General features: G+C 43.9%; 1 protein-coding gene across 1 annotated transcript in view; it reads left to right on the plus strand.

The window, feature by feature from the left end:
• Positions 1-678: 678 nt before the first annotated feature.
• The window catches only part of LOC118374649 (cysteine-rich and transmembrane domain-containing protein 1-like), a 28283-nt gene continuing 15704 nt past the window's right edge, over positions 679-13257 (plus strand). The window contains exon 1 of the mRNA XM_035761110.1: positions 679-864. The gene's annotated coding sequence lies outside the window, so the exon portion shown is untranslated. The remainder of the gene's footprint in view (positions 865-13257) is intronic.

Consider the following 13257-nt stretch of genomic DNA (forward strand, 5'->3'; position numbering starts at 1 on the left):
TAGGGGTTATGGAGCTAGAGTAGAGATTGTGCTAGGGGCTAGGCACAAGAGAAAATACTGGTACAGGAGCTGAGGAGAGTAAGTGAGTGAAGACTGACCTCTGCTGGTGGAAGAAGGAGTTGCATCTGTCATGGAAATGTTCTGTGTCCCACACCAGGGAATAAGGCCACTCTGTTGTTCATTATATCAAACCCATTCACACAATCATGATATCATGTCATTAATGGATACAGTATTATGTGTGTGAGGGGCCATGACCTATGACGTGGAAGCCTAAAAAGCACTAGTTTTATCTTCAGTCTATTTATGCTGTATAAACACAATTTCACGTCTGTTTTTTTTGTAGAGTTGTATAAGTTTTGTTGACTCTGTATTAGTTAAATTGAAATTTTTATACAGTTACAAATATATAAATATGAATCAATCAAAGAAGCTAGATAAGGATAAGTATGGCTTGCTCAATTTATAAGACACATTCACTGTGTTATTTCTGTGTATTTCGTCACATCTTTCTGTGATGTATAATGAATGACCAAGCAAGTCAGATGATCAGTGGTCACCACTTTACATGAGTCCCATTCACGAAACTCTCACCGCTCTTCGCCCTGATTGGTCTGTGAAACAACGACAATTCACCACAGTCAACCAGTGAAATGTGCTTTCCCTACGCAAACCCCTCGCACCACCATCGGGATGACGTCACGGTTCCCACACAACGGAGAGATACGCACTGAGTTTTAAGACGAGGTGGTCGTTCAGTGCGGTAAAAAAAGGACAAGAAATTAGCAATATAGATCACGCCGAATAGTTTTTTTTGAAGAGGAGCTTGACTGTCTGTTGATAAGGGATATCATTTCTCTTAAGGTAGGTGATATTATTTTATTGAGCACCATATGTCTGTGAACATTGCCTAACTCGAAGTTGCGGACTGTTGGACAATTGCAACCCGACATCGTTGTTCTTGGGCTGTGGCCCTGTGCAGGTGTTGTATTATTCCATCATTGTCTTGTTGTAGCGAGCACGCAGTGGTCTGTTACTCCGGAAGCATTGTATCCAACAATACTTTTTTATATAAATTGCCACTATTGAATGTGAAAGGGAGAAAGTCGTGTCGGACATATCGTTAGCTATGATATAATTCGTGATACAATGACTTCTTTTTATTTAGGCCACTTTAAAAATGTTAAGCTATCATAGCAAATCAACAATAGGTACATCTATATACGACGCTGTAGAAACAAATGGTACCAAGCAGTTAGTTGTTTATAAAGCCGAAGATGCGAGTAAAGTGTTTTGTTCCATTAAATGTCATCAATGCAACAACACTGTAGGCTAACATGAGACCCTCCAACAACGCTGTAGAGACGCCTGATAATAGACTATGACACAGCAAAGCCTTATAAATTTAGCCTATAAAGGACGTGGCAGGAAAAATTAACCTAATTGAGAGCGTATTTTAGACTATCAACCGCACAATGTTGAAATATCATCCCAGTTCTTTCCATTTCAACAGTCATCTCTTGATGAGTGTGATCTATGCCCCAGCCGGCTGTGGTTCTACTAGACCTAGTTCACTATTATAACCCTGGACATTTACTCATTTAGGAATGGGATCTTATTGTGTTAGAGAAGTATGTTCCATTCTCTCACCATATACTGGAACCTTACACTCCCAGTGTAATCCTCGAACCATACATTAGGGTTGGGCTGTATCCAGTATGTCGTCATACTGTCCTTCTCTCATACCAAGATATATGCTATTACCGGTTTAGTACACAAGGGGGTGCTAAAAGAGGAAAGAAATCGCATTGGGTGTCTACCAGAATGCTAATAAAATAAGCACAAGTAATAGCGCATTTCAACGGAGGCTGCTAACTACATATGCTAATGAGCACAAACAAAAATGAACAAATTGCAAAGACAGGCAATCTAGCTCATAAAGTTATAAAAACAGCAAAAAAAGAAACGGCCCTTTTTCAGGACCCTGTCTTTCAAAGATAATTAGTACAAATCCAAATAACTTCACAGATCTTCATTGTAAAGGGTTTAAACACTGTTTCTCATGCTTGTTCAATGAACCATACACAGTTAATGAACATGCACCAGTGGAACGTTTTTTAAGACACTAACAGCTTGCAGACGGTAGGCAATTAAGGTCAAAGTTATGAAAGCTTAGGACACTAAAGAGGCCTTTCTACTGACTCTGAAAAACACCAAAAGAAAGATGCCCGAGGTCCCAGCTCATCTGCATGAATGTGCCTTAGGCATGCTGCAAGGAGGCATGAGGACTGCAGATGTGGCAAGAGCAATAAATTGCAATGTTTGTACTTTGAGATGCCTAAGACAGCGCTATAGGGAGACAGGACGGACAGCTGATCGTCCTCGCAGTGACAGACCACGTGTAACAACAACTGCACAGGATCGGTACATCCGAACATCACACCTACGGGACATGTACAGGATGGCAACAACAACTGCCGAGTTACACCAGGAATGCACAATCCCTCCATCAGTGCTCAGACTGTCCGCAATAGGCTGAGAGAGGCTGGACTGAGGGCCTGTAGGCCTACTGTAAGGCAGGTCCTCACCAGAAATAACCGGCAACAATGAGCACAAACCCACCATTGCTGGACCATACAGGACTGGCAAAGAGTGATCTTCACTCACGAGATGCAGTTTTGTCTCACCAGGGGTGATGGTCGAATTAGCGTTTATCGTCGAAAGAATGAGCGTTAAACCAAGGCCTGTACTCTGGAGCGGGATCGATTTGAAGGTGTAAGGTCCGTCATGGTCTGGGGCGGTGTGTCACAGCATCATCGGACTGAGGTTGTTGTCATTGCAGGCAATCTCAACGCTGTGCGTTACAGGGAAGATATCCTCCCTCATGTAGTACCTTTCCTGCAGGCTCATCCTGACATGACCCTCCAGCATGACAATGCCACCAGCCATACTGCTCGTTCTGTGCGTGATTTCCCGCAAGACAGGAATGTCAGTGTTCTGCCGTGGCCAGTGAAGAGCCCGGATCTCAATTCCATTGAGCACGTCTGAGACCTGTTGAATCGGAGGGTGAGGGCTAAGGCCATTCCCCCCAGAAATGTCTGGGAACTTGCATGTGCCTTGGTGGAAGAGTGGGGTAACATCTCACAGAAAGAACTGGCAAATCTAGTGCAGGAGGAGATGCACTGCAGTACTTAATGCAGCTGGTGGCCACACCAGATACTGACTGCTACTTTTAATTTTGACCCCCCTTTGTTCAGGGAGACATTATTCCATTTCTGTTAATCACATGTCTGTGGAACTTGTTCAGTTTATGTCTGTTGTTGAATCTTATGTTCATACAAATATTTCCACATGTTAAATTTGCTGAAACTAAACGCAGTTGACAGTGAGATTACGTTTCTTTTTTTGCTGAGTTTACATGTATAGGTAGGAGCTACTGAATGTCATTTTTGGTGAGTTTGGACATTTACAAGCGAATGTGAACGAGAGACATTGTGCAAATGAACATGCTTGTCTGAAGGAAGAACAGCATGAGGACAGGAGCAGCATGAGGACAGGAGCAGCATGTGTAGGCTATACACTGTCTGTGTGTAGTCGCTAGGGCAACGGGCCTGTGCTCTGCTCGGAGATGAGGGGAGGGGGGAAAAAATGCAAGGAAATCAAGATGGTGGCAGCTGTACAAATAACTCATCTAAAGAGCTTTGACTTTGCCAACATGGCACAAAGCTAACACAATATCAAGTCACCATATTAATTCAGATTAGTTCAGCCACTTAGCAAGTTAAACTCAGGGGTCTCATTAATGCAGGAAAAAAAGATTAAACGCATAAGAAATATGTTGCTGTGTTTTGTAAACACAGATGTAAAATGCTTCTTATTGTAATTTTAGCTTGGCATCAGACTAATTGTCATGTTCTGACCTTAGTTCCTTTGTTTTGTCTTTTGTTTTAGTATGGTCAGGGCATGAGCTGGGTGGGTTGTCTATGTTAGTTTTTCTATGATTTTCTATTTCTGTGTTTGGCCTGGTATGGTTCTCAATCAGAGGCAGCTGTCAATCATTTTCCCTGATTGAGAACCATATTTAGGTAGCCTGTTTTCCATTGTGTTTTGTGGGTGGTTGTTTTCAGTCTTTGTGTGTCTACACCATACAGAACTGTTCCTTTTGTTTTGTTATTCAGTGTTCAGTTTACTTTATTAAAAAGATGAACACGTACCACGCTGCACATTGGTCCTCACCTTCTTCCACCTACACGGATGAGAATTCAGGAACTGGCATTCTGTCAGCAGACAGCGCTCCGACTGATGTGTAGCCTATTTTCTCTGGTACTTTTCTCTGCGTAACCAACCTCCTTTTCTCTGGTATAATGTAAGATTAACTTTAAACAAAACATTAGGAAATGTCGCTAGCTACATTCTTTCTGTGATAAACATAAATATGATGGCCATGCATCGTTTTTGCAGAAAAGACATGGCTTTTTTCATTGTAAGCTCATTTACTTGTGTCTGCCAGCCAAATAGAGTTGCACTTCTGTTGTCATCTGATGAAAGCAAAGCTATTTTCTGCTGAATGTGTTGCATTATTTTCTGTGAAGGAAAACTAGACGTCCCAGTATTATTACTGAGAGCTCAAGAGATATGTTTAGATAGTCCGAAAAATAAACATATATTTTTTTATTTACATTTTTTACATATAACTTACATATAACTAAGTATAATGACTATGGCTCTAGATTACAGGATAAGGCTGTTTCAAGTGTTTGAAAAATTCAAAACTCTCCAATTTACAGACTGGGCATAACCCCCTCTGGACCACCTACCAGCCATCCTCATGTACTTTGTGCCCCTCATGTACTTTGTGGCCCCTCAGATTGTGCATGACGCCCCTGTGTGTCGGCCTAATTTATTGAATAGAAACAAAGAGCAGCACTGCATATATAATGTCATTGTGTTTTGGTTCTTAACCACACATTTTGAACAAAAATCATTCTACTGTAGGGAATATTTGTAGAATAAAGTCAACATTTTTAAATGAAGTCACAGGTATATTTGAAGATTAAAGTATGGGGTAACTGCATGTCTCCTGTCCCGTTCTGTCTGCTCCCCACCGTTGAAATGCCTGAGTTAGAAGACTGGTGAATCTATACTTTAGAATTGGCTTTAGTAAGAAGGAACTCCTTGCTGTTTTAGCACATAATAACCATATTCTTATAATTATTAGGACCTGGAAAAGGTTGTGCCACAGATGGGGTCTTTTCGGGAGGAATCACACAGACTGGATGAGGTATTTCATCCAAGTAAGTGTGGCTACATACATAGGTAGAGATGTGTGTGTGTGTGTGGTAGAAGGGGGGTGTCTCTATCGTTCACACATGGGTCACTGCACTGCGCGCACATACACACACACACGGTATCCCCAAATCAATACCGTTTTATTGGCCATGGTGCATTGTCAGAATGTGAAGAGACCCTGTCATCAGTCCCTGTCATGGTGCCCTTTTGAATATGCTAATATCCTCAATCTCCTGCGTAATCTCCTGCGTATGCCAACACCTTGTATAGTATTTTAGAGAGAACAGCGAGGCCAGCAGCCTACATGTCAGAATGAAAGGTTAACTCTGTGTGTGATGGTATGGTGTTTTATGTACCATTCCAGTGCAGTAACCTCATAGGCCTTACGTGTATTATCTTGTGAATGTAAGCTATGGATTGCGTGGAGAAGAATATCGCTTCATGGGCTCCCTCTAAACCCTTGTCATGTACTTTGCATAGCCGGGGGCAGGGGGACAGGGGTTTGGCTAAAGCCCCGTCTGAAACCGCAATAATACGGTCCATTATTCTAACCTAACAGGTCTAGCCACAAGCCTCTATAAGGTCCACCAGCGGCTGCCTAAATTAGCACCATAACTGAGATGATGCCCTGTTGTGGGATAACCTATATATTCTTCATTCCTCCCATCCTTGAAGACATAGGCGATAGCAAGGAGATATTATGCTAGGCTACCAACCAAGTCACGTCAGATCAGTGATTATTTATTTATAGCCTATGTAATAGAGATCTTCATGGGTCAAAAAAGTTGGCCACGATCTGAAATGGACCTGGGGCTTTCCCACCCGGACCCGATATGCATAAAACATTTTTTTAAATATAGAGACCCGTTCCGAACGGACACGAGGGCCACTAGACACGTTGTGAATAAACCTGGTCGGATCCAGAACCGATCCGATCCCAGTGAGGGAAGCAGCAGAAAATTATTTTTTTGAAACTACTTTATTAACCAGAGCTGATAAAGCATGAGAGGAGGGAGAGGGACCACGAGCAGGCGATGGGAGGGATCGTACTCTGAGCGAGTGACATGGGGAGCAGGGAGGAGGGAGAGAGGTGCCACTAGCAGGCGATGGGAGGGATCGTACTCTGAGCGAGTGACATGGGGAGCAGAGAGGAGGGAGAGAGGTGCCACTAGCAGGCGATGGGAGGGATCGTACTCTGAGCGAGTGACATGGGGAGCAGAGAGGAGGGAGAGAGGTGCCACTAGCAGGCGATGGGAGGGATCGTACTCTGAGCGAGTGACATGGGGAGCAGAGAGGAGGGAGAGAGGTGCCACTAGCAGGCGATGGGAGGGATCGTACTCTGAGCGAGTGACATGGGGAGCAGAGAGGAGGGAGAGAGGTGCCACTAGCAGGCGATGGGAGGGATCGTACTCTGAGCGAGTGACATGGGGAGCAGAGAGGAGGGAGAGAGGTGCCACTAGCAGGCGATGGGAGGGATCGTACTCTGAGCGAGTGACATGGGGAGCAGAGAGGAGGGAGAGGGACCACTAGCAGGCGATGGGAGGGATCGTACTCTGAGCGAGTGACATGGGGAGCAGAGAGGAGGGAGAGAGGTGCCACTCTAGCAGGCGATGGGAGGGATCGTACTCTGAGCGAGTGACATGGGGAGCAGAGAGGAGGGAGGGAGAGGCACCAAGCCGACTCACGCTATAGTAGACTAATAACTGCCATAGCTAAGTTATTTATCATCAAATATGATTATGTAGTACCTGTCTTGACTGCATGAAACCGGAACGAGAAGCTAGTTAAGTTAGCTAACGTTAGCTAGCTAGGCTAATTGAGGCTGAAATGCATGTGCTTTCACATCCTACAGTTACAAATAACAACAACTCCATTCAGAATATTAAGTAGCAGCCTCCCTGTTGGCTCTTGTGCATTGTAGACTATCCTTTTCCTTTTAACTTTTAATTCCATCATTTTAAACCCTTCTTCCATTGATTAGATATCTCCTAACTCTTGCCACACAAGGAGCAAGGATCTATGTCTGTAGCCTATTGCCGCCTTGATGACTCGTGATTGGCCAGCAGCAAGCTACACGTCCTACGCTCCTCTTCAAAGCAAGAGCAGCAGCAGCACTATAAATTATTCTCTCTCTCTCTCTACTGCAGCAGTGACGTTCGGAAATGCACGGGCCATTCCGGACAAGTCAGTTAAAATTACACATACCTGAGACCCGTGACGATCAGATTAAACCCAGATCAGTGACATGGGACATCAGCTTGACATAGGACATACACACACAGCTCCCGGTCCCCAGGATCCCACGTTCATTTGTTTTATTTAGTGTGCTCACATAGCCTGTAGTTGTTAGGAGGCCATGAGGGGGAAATACTACCCCTAGTAAAGCACCATGGGTAAAGTCATTAATAGTTGCCATTATGCACCAATTTTGCCGAGGCTACTCAGCAGAATGTTGTAGCAAATTCACAGGGCAGACTGACAGGGACTCAACCCCAGGTCTCTTCTCGTTCAGTAGCTGCAAGGGACTCAACCCCAGGTCTCTTCTCATTCAGTGACTGACAGGGACTCAACCCCAGGTCTCTTCTCATTCAGTGACTGACAGGGACTCAACCCCAGGTCTCTTGTCATTCAGTGACTGACAGGGACTCAACCCCAGGTCTCTTCTCGTTCAGTGGCTGTCAGGGACTCAACCCCAGGTCTCTTCTCATTCAGTGACTGACAGGGACTCAACCCCAGGTCGCTTCTCGTTCAGTGACTGACAGGGACTCAACCCCGGATCTCTTCTCATTCAGTGACTGACAGGGACTCAACCCCAGGTCTCTTCTCGTTCAGTGACTGACAGGGACTCAACCCCAGGTCTCTTCTCGTTCAGTGACTGACAGGGACTCAACCCCAGGTCTCATCTCATTCAGTGGCTGACAGGGACTCAACCCCAGGTCTCTTCTCGTTCAGTGACTGACAGGGACTCAACCCCAGGTCTCATCTCATTCAGTGGCTGACAGGGACTCAACCCCAGGTCTCATCTCATTCAGTGGCTGACAGGGACTCAACCCCAGGTCTCTTCTCATTCAGTGACTGACAGGGACTCAACCCCGGATCTCTTCTCATTCAGTGGCTGACAGGGACTCAACCCCAGGTCTCTTCTCATTCAGTGGCTGACAGGGACTCAACCCCGGATCTCTTCTCATTCAGTGACTGACAGGGACTCAACCCCAGGTCTCTTCTCGTTCAGTGACTGACAGGGACTCAACCCCAGGTCTCATCTCATTCAGTGGCTGACAGGGACTCAACCCCAGGTCTCATCTCATTCAGTGGCTGACAGGGACTCAACCCCAGGTCTCTTCTCATTCAGTGAATGACAGGGACTCAACCCCGGATCTCTTCTCATTCAGTGGCTGACAGGGACTCAACCCCAGGTCTCTTCTCATTCAGTGACTGACAGGGACTCAACCCCAGGTCTCTTCTCATTCAGTGACTGACAGGGACTCAACCCCAGGTCTCTTCTCATTCAGTGGCTGACAGGGACTCAACCCCGGATCTCTTCTCATTCAGTGACTGACAGGGACTCAACCCCAGGTCTCTTCTCATTCAGTGACTGACAGGGACTCAACCCCGGATCTCTTCTCATTCAGTGACTGACAGGGACTCAACCCCAGGTCTCTTCTCATTCAGTGACTGACAGGGATTCAACCCCGGATCTCTTCTCATTCAGTGACTGACAGGGACTCAACCCCAGGTCTCATCTCATTCTTTCAGTCAATCAATCAAATGTATTTATAAAGCCCTTCTTACATCAGCTGATGTCACAGAAAGCCAGCCTAAAACCCCAAGCAATGCAGGCGTAGGAAAAACTCCCTAGAAAGGCCAGAACCTAGGAAGAAACCTTTTTTATTTGTATTACCCTTATTTAACTAGGCAAGTCAGTTAAGAACAAATTCTTATATTCAATGATGGCCTAGGAACAGTGGGTTAACTGCCTGTTCAGGGGCAAAATTACAGATTTGTACCTTGTCAGCTCGGGGGTTTGAACTTGCAACCTTTTGGTTCCTAGCTAAATGCTCTAACCATTAGGCTACCCTGCCACCCTAACCTAGAGAGGAACCAGGCTATGAGGGGTGGCCAGTCCTCTTCTGGCTGTGCCGGGTGGAGATTATAACATAACATGGCCAAGATGTTCAAATGTTCATAGATGACCAGCAGTCAAATAACAATAATCACAGTGGTTGTAGAGGGTGCAACAAGTCAGCACCTCAGGAGTAAATGTCAGTTGGCTTTTCATAGCCGATCATTCAGAGTATCTCTACCGCTCCTGTTGTTTCTAGAGAGTTGAAAACAGCAGGCCTGGGACAGGTAGCACGTCCTGTGAACAGGTCAGGGTTCCATAGGCGCAAGCAGAACAGTTGAAACTGGAGCAGCAGCACGACCAGTTGGACTGGGGAAAACAAGGAGTCATCGAGGGAGAGGGGGAGTGAGCGAGAGAGTGTACATACTTAAATTCACACAGGACACCGGATAAGACAGGTGAAATACTCCAGATATAACAGACTGACCCTAGCCCCCGACACAAACTATTGCAGCATAAATACTGGAGGCTGAGACAGGAGGGATCAAGAGACACTGTGGCCCCGTCCGGCGATACCCCTGGAGAGGGCCAACCAGGCAGGATATAACTCCACCCACTTTGCCAAAGCACATCCCCCACACCACTAGAGGGATATCTTCAATCACCAACTTACTATCCTGAGACAGAGTATAGCCCACAGAGATCTCTCCCACGGCACAACCCAAGGGGGGGCGCCAACCCGGACAGGAAGATCAAGTCAGTGACTCAACCCACTCAAGTGGCGCACCCCTCCTAGGGACGGCATGGAAGAGCACCAGTAAGCCAGTGACGCTGAGTCTGTAATAGGGTTTGAGCCAGACTACACTCAATCATAGGACCTACTGAAGAGATGAAAGGTTGAGACCGAGTCTGCGTCTTTCACATGAATAGGCAGACCACTCCATAAAAATGGAGCTCTATAGGAGAAAGCTCTGCCTTCAGCTGTTTGCTTAGAAATTCTAGGAACAATATCGGAAACATAGCCCATGTAATGCTTTGTTGGTTAGCAGTAAAACCTTGATATCAGCTCTAGCCTTAACAGGAAGCCAGTGTAGAGTAATATGATCACATTTTTTAGTTCTAGTCAGGATTCTAGCAGCCTTGTTTAGCCCTAACTGAAGTTTATTTAGTGCTTTATCCGGGTAGCCGGAAAGTAGAGCATTGCAGTTGTCTAACCTAGAAGTAACAAAAGCATGCATACATTTTTCTGCATCATTTTTGGACATAAAGTTTCTGATGTTTGCAATGTTATGAAGATGGGAAAAAAGCTCTCCTTGAAACAGTCTTGATATGTTTGTCAAAAGAGAGATCAGGGTCCAGAGTAACGCCAAGATCCTTCACAGTTTTATTTGAGACGACTGTACAACCATCAAGATGAATTGTCAGATTCAACAGAAGATCTCTTTGTTTCTTGGGACCTAGAACAAGCATCTCTGTTTTGTCTGAGTTTAAAAGTAGAACATTTTCCGCCATCCACTTCCTTGTGTCTGAAACACAGTGACAAGAACATTGTTTGTTTGTGCTCCTAAAGTCGTTAGAGTGTTTGCCTATAGTCTGAAATTGACAGGGGGAAACTTGGTGTGAGTTAGTAGATTATTAGATTGATAAGCGTGAGTGAGCAGTGATGCCTGTTTGAATGAGTTAGTAGATTATTAGATTGATAAGCGTGAGTGAGCAGTGATGCCTGTTTGAATGAGTTAGTAGATTATTAGATTGATAAGCGTGAGTGAGCAGTGATGCCTGTTTGAATGAGTTAGTAGATTATTAGATTGATATGCGTGAGTGAGCAGTGATGCCTGTTTGAATGAGTTATTAGATTGATAAGCGTGAGTGAGCAGTGATGCCTGTTTGAATGAGTTAGTAGATTATTAGATTGATAAGCGTGAGTGAGCAGTGATGCCTGTTTGAATGAGTTAGTAGATTATTAGATTGATAAGAATTAGTGCACAGTGATGCCTGTTTGAATGAGTTAGTAGATTATTAGATTGATAAGAATTAGTGCACAGTGATGCCTGTTTGAATGAGTTAGTAGATTATTAGATTGATAAGCGTGAGTGAGCAGTGATGCCTGTTTGAATGAGTTAGTAGATTATTAGATTGATAAGCGTGAGTGAGCAGTGATGCCTGTTTGAATGAGTTAGTAGAATATTAGATTGATAAGCGTGAGTGAGCAGTGATGCCTGTTTGAATGAGTTAGTAGATTATTAGATTGATAAGCGTGAGTGAGCAGTGACGCCTGTTTGAATGAGTTAGTAGAATATTAGATTGATAAGCGTGAGTGAGCAGTGATGCCTGTTTGAATGAGTTAGTAGATTATTAGATTGATAAGAATTAGTGCACAGTGATGCCTGTTTGAATGAGTTAGTAGATTATTAGATTGATATGCGTGAGTGAGCAGTGATGCCTGTTTGAATGAGTTAGTAGATTATTAGATTGATATGCGTGAGTGAGCAGTGATGCCTGTTTGAATGAGTTAGTAGATTATTAGATTGATAAGCGTGAGTGAGCAGTGATGCCTGTTTGAATGAGTTAGTAGATTATTAGATTGATAAGAATTAGTGCACAGTGATGCCTGTTTGAATGAGTTAGTAGATTATTAGATTGATAAGCGTGAGTGAGCAGTGATGCCTGTTTGAATGAGTTAGTAGATTATTAGATTGATAAGCGTGAGTGAGCAGTGATGCCTGTTTGAATGAGTTAGTAGAATATTAGATTGATAAGCGTGAGTGAGCAGTGATGCCTGTTTGAATGAGTTAGTAGATTATTAGATTGATAAGCGTGAGTGAGCAGTGACGCCTGTTTGAATGAGTTAGTAGAATATTAGATTGATAAGCGTGAGTGAGCAGTGATGCCTGTTTGAATGAGTTAGTAGATTATTAGATTGATAAGAATTAGTGCACAGTGATGCCTGTTTGAATGAGTTAGTAGATTATTAGATTGATATGCGTGAGTGAGCAGTGATGCCTGTTTGAATGAGTTAGTAGATTATTAGATTGATAAGCGTGAGTGAGCAGTGATGCCTGTTTGAATGAGTTAGTAGATTATTAGATTGATATGCGTGAGTGAGCAGTGATGCCTGTTTGAATGAGTTATTAGATTGATAAGCGTGAGTGAGCAGTGACGCCTGTTTGAATGAGTTAGTAGATTATTAGATTGATAAGCGTGAGTGAGCAGTGTAGCCTGTTTGAATGAGTTATTAGATTGATAAGCGTGAGTGAGCAGTGACGCCTGTTTGAATGAGTTAGTAGAATATTAGATTGATAAGCGTGAGTGAGCAGTGATGCCTGTTTGAATGAGTTAGTAGATTATTAGATTGATATGCGTGAGTGAGCAGTGTAGCCTGTTTGAATGAGTTATTAGATTGATAAGCGTGAGTGAGCAGTGACGCCTGTTTGAATGAGTTAGTAGAATATTAGATTGATAAGCGTGAGTGAGCAGTGATGCCTGTTTGAATGAGTTAGTAGATTATTAGATTGATATGCGTGAGTGAGCAGTGTAGCCTGTTTGAATGAGTTAGTAGATTATTAGATTGATATGCGTGAGTGAGCAGTGTAGCCTGTTTGAATGAGTTATTAGATTGATAAGCGTGAGTGAGCAGTGACGCCTGTTTGAATGAGTTAGTAGAATATTAGATTGATAAGCGTGAGTGAGCAGTGTAGCCTGTTTGAATGAGTTAGTAGAATATTAGATTGATAAGCGTGAGTGAGCAGTGTAGCCTGTTTGAATGAGTTAGTAGATTATTAGATTGATAAGCGTGAGTGAGCAGTGACGCCTGTTTGAATGAGTTAGTAGATTATTAGATTGATATGCGTGAGTGAGCAGTGATGCCTGTTTGAATGAGTTAGTAGATTATTAGATTGATATGC

Source organism: Oncorhynchus keta, chromosome 30, assembly GCF_023373465.1.
Source record: "Oncorhynchus keta strain PuntledgeMale-10-30-2019 chromosome 30, Oket_V2, whole genome shotgun sequence".
In the NCBI taxonomy this organism is placed as follows: Eukaryota; Metazoa; Chordata; class Actinopteri; order Salmoniformes; family Salmonidae; genus Oncorhynchus; species Oncorhynchus keta.